The 9,570-nt window shown below is 38.9% G+C and overlaps 1 long non-coding RNA gene across 1 annotated transcript; it reads right to left on the bottom strand.

The window, feature by feature from the left end:
• On the bottom strand, positions 1–9,356 carry LOC149841247 (uncharacterized). Its single transcript, XR_016431648.1, has 2 exons — positions 8,988–9,356; positions 1–681 (listed from the first exon to the last, which is right to left on the bottom strand). It is a non-coding gene; the product is annotated as an uncharacterized LOC149841247 (long non-coding RNA).
• Positions 9,357–9,570: the final 214 nt, after the last annotated feature.

Below are 9,570 nucleotides of genomic sequence, written 5' to 3'. Positions count from 1 at the left end.
GATGCCAGAAGGGCAAAAGCCCATGCCATGTAATGGTTAGATAAACATGAACAAAAAGAAACATGGTATCGTGAAATTGACAAATCGATTGCCCAATTAATAATTTCAACTACATGGGCTAGAAAAAAGATAGACACCATCAGGTCAATCATCCAACTGCAGTTTCAAGAAAACATATTTTAACCCTAGAAAAGTTACTCTGTTTCCTCTGGTTTGGACAGTCAAAACGACAGCCCAGGTAAAATGGTATTCAGGCTCCTTTATTCTTCCAATCCAGAAGTGCTTTTGGATAACCATATCATCTTAGAATCCGAAACAATGAGATTGGCTCAATGCATAACTAGGCTAGCTGATGATTGAAGATAAACACTGATTATGGACCACGCTGTAAGTTGATGTTGCAGTCGAATGTATAGAATGTGCTTAGTCTTTGGAATTTTCACTATTTAGATGCTGAGAAATGAACTTCTGATTTATCTGGTGTCAAGCTGGATAGGTGCGTGAGAATGACACATTCAGTTTGATTGAGAAAGAATAATATGAATAAAAAAGATCAGGGAATTGACACTTATACGACTATGGGAACTCAATAGAAGACTTCCACCAGAAGGAACTTAGCACTCCTCAAATCACAACAATAAACCCTTAGCCTGAAATCCTCCAGAAGCTCCACATATCCCACTGGAAATAGGAAAAAATTACAGATTCAATTAGAAGCACAACTAAAGAAATGGCCACACAGGTTGCAGGGATAAGAAACAGTACATTTTCGCTATGAATTTTTTTCTAAGAAACATACTAGTTCATTTTAGAAAGCCAAACGAAAGGAGAGGTAGTACAAGATGCCGCCTGTGTAGCTAAGGCTGTTAATCATTGGATCTAGGTCAGAACCAGGTGGCCATAGCAATGGGTAAACAGGAGTTCGATCAGATCCAATAAGGTCTAATGTATCAATATTCAGGTCAGGAACAGATATACATCATCTTGTAGACCTCTCTCTCTCTCTCTCTCTCTCTCTCTCTCTCTCTCTCTCTCTCTCTATATATATATATATATATATATATATATATATATATATATATATGGTGGTTTTGTACCATGATGCCATACAGTGGTACACTCTTGTTTGTATGGATCTAGCCACCAAATGATGTGTTTAGCATGGTTTACTTAGTGTTAGAAGGTTTTATCATGTCTAATACACCATAAGATTCCATTTGAGATGGTGAGAAATCAATGGCTCACAATTCATGAAAATAAGGTCTGTCTAGAAAAGGTATAAAACATCATATTTAAATAAACTTTAAAACATGAAAATGGTAAATAGAACATGCTAAACATCACCTAAAGGTTAGATTTTGCATTTAGAGCTTAGATCTATGTAAATCAAATGTATACCACCATCAGTTATAGTGGTACAGTACCACCATAGAAGCAAGGAGTTGCTGCAGATGGCTTAGGTACAAACCAGGTACAGAGGCACTTTTGGAGGCTTTTTTTTTTAAAGCTGACCATATAGATGTGATTTACATGCTTGATTTTGTATGAATTGGCTCTTGAATTGTCCGATTATACAAGTGAGCAGGTTTTTTTAGGGCTTGGAAATCCATGGCCCATAATTTTCATAAATATTCAAGCCTCAAAAGATCATGTTTTTCAACAAAAAATACATGATCCAACAGTCTATCCGTAGCAAATGGACCAAGCCAACATCTACTGGTTGGATTCTATCAAGAGTTTCCTTACATCTATTTGAATTACAATCCCTATTTTGTGAGTTGCTCACTTTCTATGCCATTCAAATGTGAATTGTACCCTTTATCTAATAATCCATAGTGCACAATAGACTTGTCTATCCATTTGCCTGCAACACAAAGATTATCATAAGTGTACACATTATGCTTGTGCATGCATATCACGTTACAACATTCAATATACCTTAGTTGCCCTAGCTCACCTCCTTGATATTATTGGGCCTTAACCTCCTATACTGCACAAATAACTCAACCAAGTTTCTTGTTGTGACTTATATGAGCACCCGAGTATCACGCCAATATCCTCCTGCTTATGCTATAGAAAGAAAAATAAGACCTTAATAAATGAGTTGAGTTTGTTTAAGAAAAATCCCAATAGCAACTCCAAAACTTTTGGCCAAATGCCAAATATAACACCATTCCGTAAAACTATAGCACCATGATATTCTTGGTTAATCTTGCCAGTTTTCTTCTAGACTCATCATCAGATTTCAGCAATGACCTTATGATTTCATTTGTTTTAGAGTGGCTGATAAGTGGCTATCATTTTCTTTAGTGATTTATGGTGGTCTAAAATATGCTTAGAACTTAACTTGCTTCACATATTACCTATTTAAACATTAAGCAGCAATCATTTTCAATAATAGTGTAAAGGAAATAACAAAGATCTCCTTCAATATGTGTGTATGTGTGTTGGATGGAGTCCTTCACTACTACTCAACTGGTGACACTAGGGAAACTCAAGAATTTAATTCCCAACATTGATTACACATCTATCATTTTAGTTCACAATATTTTCTCTCTACCAAACTATCATATGAAAACTACCAACTATGGGAATCACAATTAAAGCATGTGCTCAAGACATATGACCTAATGGTCTCGTTGATGGATCAAAAATATGTCCAGCCAAGTTCAAGGCTAGTTCTAAAACTAAATCAACTCAAAATATGTACAACGGCATAGAAAATACCAACTTCTCCTGAGTTGGCTAATCTCTTCATTGACTGAGGTTGTTTGAAGCCAGGTTGTCGGTTTGGCCACATGATTTGAAGTGTGGAATGCATTAAAATAGCCGTATGCTGCTCAATGTGCTTATTCAAGATCTAAAAATATGCATTGAAATCAGAGCTTCAAGACCTAAAAGAGAGGACACCATTCAGTTGATATATATTTTGAGAGTGTAAAGATGATTGCCCATCAGCTTGTGGTTGCATGCAAACCAGTCCCAAAAGAGAACCCAGTTATGCAGTTACTCAAAGGATTGCCACCTGAGCACGCTGCATTCAAAATTTCCATCATAACATGCATGGATCCAATTTCTTTGTATGAACGACATAGATTACTATCTAATGCAAGAAACACAAGTTGTTGAACAAGAGGAAAGTTCAGATATTATAAAACCAACTACAAATCTATCTCAACAACAAGGCCAAAAGGTCAAACACTTTATCAGAACAGAAAATATAAGAATTTTTGAAGAGGATACCAATACAAAACTAGGGGAAGAAGCTAAGGTTAGTTCTAGGGCCAAACCACTACTCATACTCATGCTCAACCTAAGGCTAATCAGCCTTAGCGTGACACTTCACAAACATTAAAGCTCACATGTCATGCCTGCGACTCTCTTAGACAGACTACATGTTAGTGTCCACAATTTGGGTTCCTGTTTCAAGCTCAGAATCCTCAAGCTTATCATGCATTACCAATTGTGTTTTGTGACAAAAATTGGTACACATACTCAGGTGCCACCGTAGACACCCCAAATTTAACCTAGTTGTCTTGAGTCAAAAGGTCACATTTCAAAAATCTAGTTGCCCCGAGTCAATTCTGGCATACTCCCGACTTTCACTGTATTTTTGGCTTACAAAACGACACCCTCAAGATTTTTGTCTAAAATAGAATAGAACTAGAGAATATTGGCTTTCAAACGTGACAAAAATCAAGACACTTTGATATAGAAATACAAAGTTAAAAACAAAACAACTCGATTTGCCTACCTGAAAAACTTGTTTTGGGGTAAGGGTACATTTTGTGTTTGATTTTGACCCCAACGCACCAAACCACGCCTCAAAAGGATGCTAGGTTAGGTAGATAAGGCCAAAACAAGTTAACATGTCAGAGCCGTTCAACTTAAATCCTATCTATCTAACAATAAATCAATTGTCGTTAGACGCAGACCAATTGTTGTTACACCAATTGTCATCAGACCTCAATTGTCGTTAGAGGTCCCCCAATTGTTGTCAGACCTGAACCAAAATCACCACTTGTTGTCAGACACTCCCACTTGTTATTAGACTAATTGTCATCAAACAAAGTTTCCTAGTTTGAACCAAGGGCGTGCATGAATGGGGATAAGCCTTGCCAAAACCTTCCTAAACCCCTAGCTTTCATGATTAGACTTTCCATAAGCCAAAACCTATCCTCTTAACCTACCAAAAACCATGTTTCTTATCCTTTAAGAAATCCAACAACCAATCAAAGCTCGCCACCTCAAACCATTAGCCAATCAGAATGAGGCTATTGCACAACATGCAAATTTGGATACCTAGATTCAGAATCTACCAATCAGGGTCCAAGATCAAACAAAAAACCTATAACTAGGGGTCCTTTTCTACATCTACAACCTATTATATAGCATCTAGAGTCTAGAGCCTATCTGTTGAGTACTGTTGTGAGAGATCATCTAAGCCCTGGACCCTCACCCAGTTGAGCTCTCTACCCGTCCCCTAGGTCAACATCCACTATCCCACTGGGTCCACTCTGTCAGATCTGACTCATTTAGAGTCTTAATCCCGCAGAAGCTCTATCGGATTCGTTTCGCTCGTCAGAGTCATTAAGAGGGCTACCAAAGTTTGTGGTAAGCTTCCTTTTCCATTTATTTCTCTTATTTTATTTTATTTTATTTATTTTGGGCATATTTATCTCTAATTCTTGTATTTTTTCATTTTCATGTGTTTTTTAGCATTGGTGGAGCCTCGCACCATCAACCTCACCTTCCTTTTTAGGAAATTCAAGTCAAGGTCTGCCAAATCGCATGCCAAAAAACGTAAAACAAAAAGTTACACCCTTGAATCAGCTAATCCCTGCTCACTGGAGGAGGACATGCTCGTATTCATGAAGAACGAAATCCTTGTCTCTCAGAGACTATACCTGGATCAATTTTCGAAATATTCGATTTAAAATCTATTTCCAAATATAGGAATCCACAGATGATCTGAATAACATCTCACTTCAACTGGACAAACAAGGAAGGGATACTATGAAGGTTGATAATGATGCAAGTTTGGATATTCAGTGCTGCATTTCATTTGAAGGATAAGGCTACCTTTATTTGTTACCAATCACCAAACCCCACTAGAAAAGCTTTTTAAAGTCCAACACCATTATCACTCCCTTAGGACCTTTGGATATGCTTGCTTGATACCCTTATCATCCCCATATTGTGTCCACAAACTGGAGTACAAAATATGACGATTTTTGTTTCACATCATGTAGTCTTTGACAAGTCCAAATACCTATTCAAACATGAGAACAAATACCCATCATCCAATCCTAGTCAATCCCCTACCATACCAGTCCCAATATTTGTACTATCTATTCCCAAGTATCACAGTCAGTCCAACCTAGATCACATTTTCCCTTATATGCCTGGTAAGCCCTCCTTCAACCACCCCAGATCCACCCACTTCCAATCCTAGTCTCAATGTGCAAATCTCGTGAGATTTATGAAAATTCACGAGAAACTACCTGAATGTTTTAAGCGGTAATTTCTAGAGATATTTTCAAAACATCATCTTTATTTTGTAAGAACATAAATATTGCTTTTGAATGTGATAATTATGTTTGTAGCTATTTGTCATGAAAAAGCTGTTTTTATTTTTAAATATTTTTAAATATTTTTATTTGCATTTATTCATAAAATATAGTTTTAAGGTTTTTTAATTTGTTTATTATTGCTGATATTTTGCCGAAAATGTGAGTTTTTTCAAAATATTTCCATTTCTCGTGAACATTTGGCTGCCGATATTTTGCCCTTTTAAACATTTTTGTCACTATACCTAGTCTGTCCAAAATCCCTTGAGTTCGACATTAATCTCATAATGGATCTTGAACCAAATTCATGTTACTCTGAATCCAGCTATGACCACCCCGACCTTTCACTCACCCTACCCAATTTCAGGTTAGGACTCTCAAACCCAAGGCCTACTCTAGCACCAAAACCCCCTACCCCTAGCCTTTCTCACTAGTTAACTGGGTCCCTAGAACCAACCTCGTTCTCCATTGCTAACAGGAACCCTAAGTGGTGTGCTGTGATGGTAGATGAATTTAATGAACTTGAATTTTGGTGCCTCCTCACCCGTCTCAGCATGTCGTTGGATGTAAATGGATCTTTAAGTTAAAAAAAAGGAATACAGTAGTCTGATGAAATACAAAGCTCTTCTAATTATTAAAAAGTATAACCAACAAGAAGGAATGATTACTTTGTGACTTTTAGCCCCATTGAAGCCTACTAAAAAACAGTATTGTCTTTTCCATTGCAGTCAATAACAAATGTTTGATTTGATAAATGTGCACAGTGCCTTAAAGCATTCCTATACAGCCATCTATTTGAAAAAGTGCATATGTCTGAACTGCCGAGTTTTAGGATGTTAATTATCAGCATCATGTCCATCAGCTTCACAAGTTGCTCTACGGTGTTAAATAGGCTCCCCAAGCCTGGTTTCATTGCCTTAGATCCTTCCTCTTCTCCATGGACTCCTTTACCTCTAAAACTAATACTTTATTATTTATTTTCAGATCAGCTATGCTGGTTTTTTATGCTTTTATATACATTGATCATACTCTTATCATGGGCAATTCTCCACCACATCTTCAAGACTTTATTCACCACCTTAGATCTAAGCTTGTACTTAAGGATCCTGGACCATTACATTTTTTCGTTGGTATTGAAGTTGTTTCCACTTTCCATGATCTTCCTTATCTCAATGGAAATACATATCGGACCTCCATACTAAGAAATCCACGGGTAGCACCAAAGCCAGTCACCACTTAATACACAATTTACTACTCACTTTGGATTCATATTTAAAGATCTAACACCATGCAAGAGTGTTGTTGGCACCTTGCAATATATTACTTTGATGAGACCAAACCTTGCATATGATGTCAACAAGGTCTGTCAATCCATGTATAGGCCCACACAAGATCATTGCAGTGCGTTGAAGCAAATCCTTCAATATCATAAGCATTCTCTACACTTTGTACTCCTAATTACAGCTTCACACAACTCTCAACTTTCAGCATTAATTGATGTAGACTAGGCTGAGTGTCCTCATGACTAAAAATGGGACGACACAGTTTATCTTGGACCCAATTTCGTGTCTTGGAGTTCTTGTACATGGTAATTTGTGGACAGACCAGCACCAAATCTAAATATAGAACCCTTAACAACATTGCAAAAGAGCTTCTTGGGTTCAATTCCTATTGACTGAACTCAGAATCCGATCTCCTATACCACCATCTCTTTCATATGAAAACACTGGCACATTATACTTCGCAGCCAATCCCCTGTTTCACACCTGTAACAAACATTTTGAAATCGATATCCATTTTATTCAGGACAAGATCACCAAATGCTAATTGTTGGTTCAGTATTACTCTACTGAAAACCAGTTAGCTCACGTCTTCACCAAACCAATCACTTTGGCTCAGTTCTCTCTTTAACGCACCAAATTCAACATGCATCCTACAGCATTGAACTTGCGATCATCTGTTAGAGAATCAGATCCAAATCCAAGCTAAGATGAGGATCAAATTGGCACCACAAGGGATGAAATTCCGGATTGTTTTACTCAAATCCTAATGGTTGCTGTATTTCCATAAACTGTTGGAACCTACCCTTGATTCTAGGAACTAGTTGCAGAAAGAAAATAAGAAAGATCTCCTTCAATATAGAATGTAACAGCTAATATATATAGATAACAAAACCTCCACTGCACAGAGAGATATTTTCCTTTTCATTGTTGAACCCTCTCTTAGTCAAGGTGGAGATGGAGGTGGGGCACAAAAAGTAACTTAGGAAGCTTTGTGGGGTGAGCCTCCCTCAGTAGCAGTGCTTTCTCCGTGAATGGAGGCCTTCCACACCCTCAGCCATAGTGTTGCTATCTAGAGGTAAGCCTCTCTCAGCCACAGACAGGTGGGACCATGAGGAAGGAAAAGGGGCAAGTGGGAAACATGGGGAAGAAGGAGAGATGGGGAAGGTAGGGAAGGAGGAGATGTTTAGTGAAGGTGATGGCAGGTTCTTATTTGACAATTTTCAGAGAAAGATAAGATCCCTATCAGGAATTTCAGAGAGGTCAGGACCCTTTTGGAATTATGGGCACAAGTAGGTCCCTGAATTTTCCTTAAAATTGTACATAGCTGGTCCTCCATAGAATAAGCTTAAAAATAGTAGGACTTCCTTCCTAGGATCACCCTAGAAACGGTATAACCTCACCAAGCACAACAAATAGATACTACACAAGATTCTCTATGAACAGACCCATGGCAGAATTATAGCATCACATTATACATTTATACTGCATAAACCTTAAAAGAGCCTCCCTACACGGTCTCACACAGTTTCATGTTTGGCAGCATCACTAAAATCTAAAATACGTATTAAAAGGTCCCCTTTTAAGCCAATACCATCTTGGCCTTCTTCTCCATGATTTAGATTTTCATTGAGTCCATGATTCAGATGAAGTTTGGAATCATCAAATTACACATCATAAACTCGCCTCTAGTTCAAGTTAATATTATCTTGGCATTCTTCTCAGTCAATCAATGATTCAGATGAAGATCTCACTCCACAGTCATATGTTCATTCACTCTCTCGAGAAAGAAACCTACGTTGCGGTTCTTTATTCATTAAGAAAAATCAGACTTATTGGATCCTTAGCTATTTGTGCAAGGGTTGGTGATTGGAGGTCACTACAAAAGTGGATTAAAGAGGCTTGCAGGACTTACTCCAGAACGGGGGGGAGGGAGGAAGCTAGAAACCATCTCATTTCATTCTGTCCAGATATAAATTCCAAGCAATTGGCGACACCAAACCAAAATTTCTAGCTCAAAAATCGGCAAAAAGAGACTCAAAGTTTTATCAAGGTAACCATACGAAACCCTACCCACAACCTTCGATTCCAGAGGAATGAATCAAGGAAACAGAAGGGGAAGAAGGAAAACCAGAACCTGAATCAAGATCGGAGAGGCAAATTCCGGCGAGGATGGATCCCCGGGCTCTCTCCCGGTGGCGACGGACAACGGCTTGATGATCCACCGGCCCTCACCTGCACGATCGTACATCCGGCGACGGCGAGCCCGTGCAATCATCCAGGCGATCGCCGAGAGGAAGTTGACGAGAAATTGCGGAACCGACCGGCGGCAAGATCTACCCCGCCTTCATCACGACGAACCGTACGGAGAGATCAATCGACATTTCTGGCGGAGACGGAGAATGGAGATCTGCCGGACGAGGGTTCCGGAGACGCTGGAAACCCTAATTTCCGGCGATGGCAAGCAGAGGAGGAGTGGGGTGCGGGCGTCACATACATTAGCGACGTGTGGTGGTGATGGCGCGAAAACAAACGTAGGCGAGACGCCGCGGACGGGATATAAAATCATAAAATTGTGAGTGTAGTCGGGTTGGACCCCGATCCGAACTACTGACACGTCTGAGCAAGAAGATGGGATGATGCATGGGGGGTGGAAGCCTGGAACCGGTTGCGATGTGCGGGATCCTTAATAGTTATTGGATCTGGTTATGTTCTTAAGG

This window comes from Nuphar pumila, chromosome 4 (genome assembly GCF_984573655.1).
Source record: "Nuphar pumila chromosome 4, dmNupPumi1.hap1.1, whole genome shotgun sequence".
Classification (NCBI taxonomy): Eukaryota; Viridiplantae; Streptophyta; class Magnoliopsida; order Nymphaeales; family Nymphaeaceae; genus Nuphar; species Nuphar pumila.
Note: the sequence above shows the minus strand (reverse complement) of the source record. Positions and strands in the feature narration are given on the sequence as shown.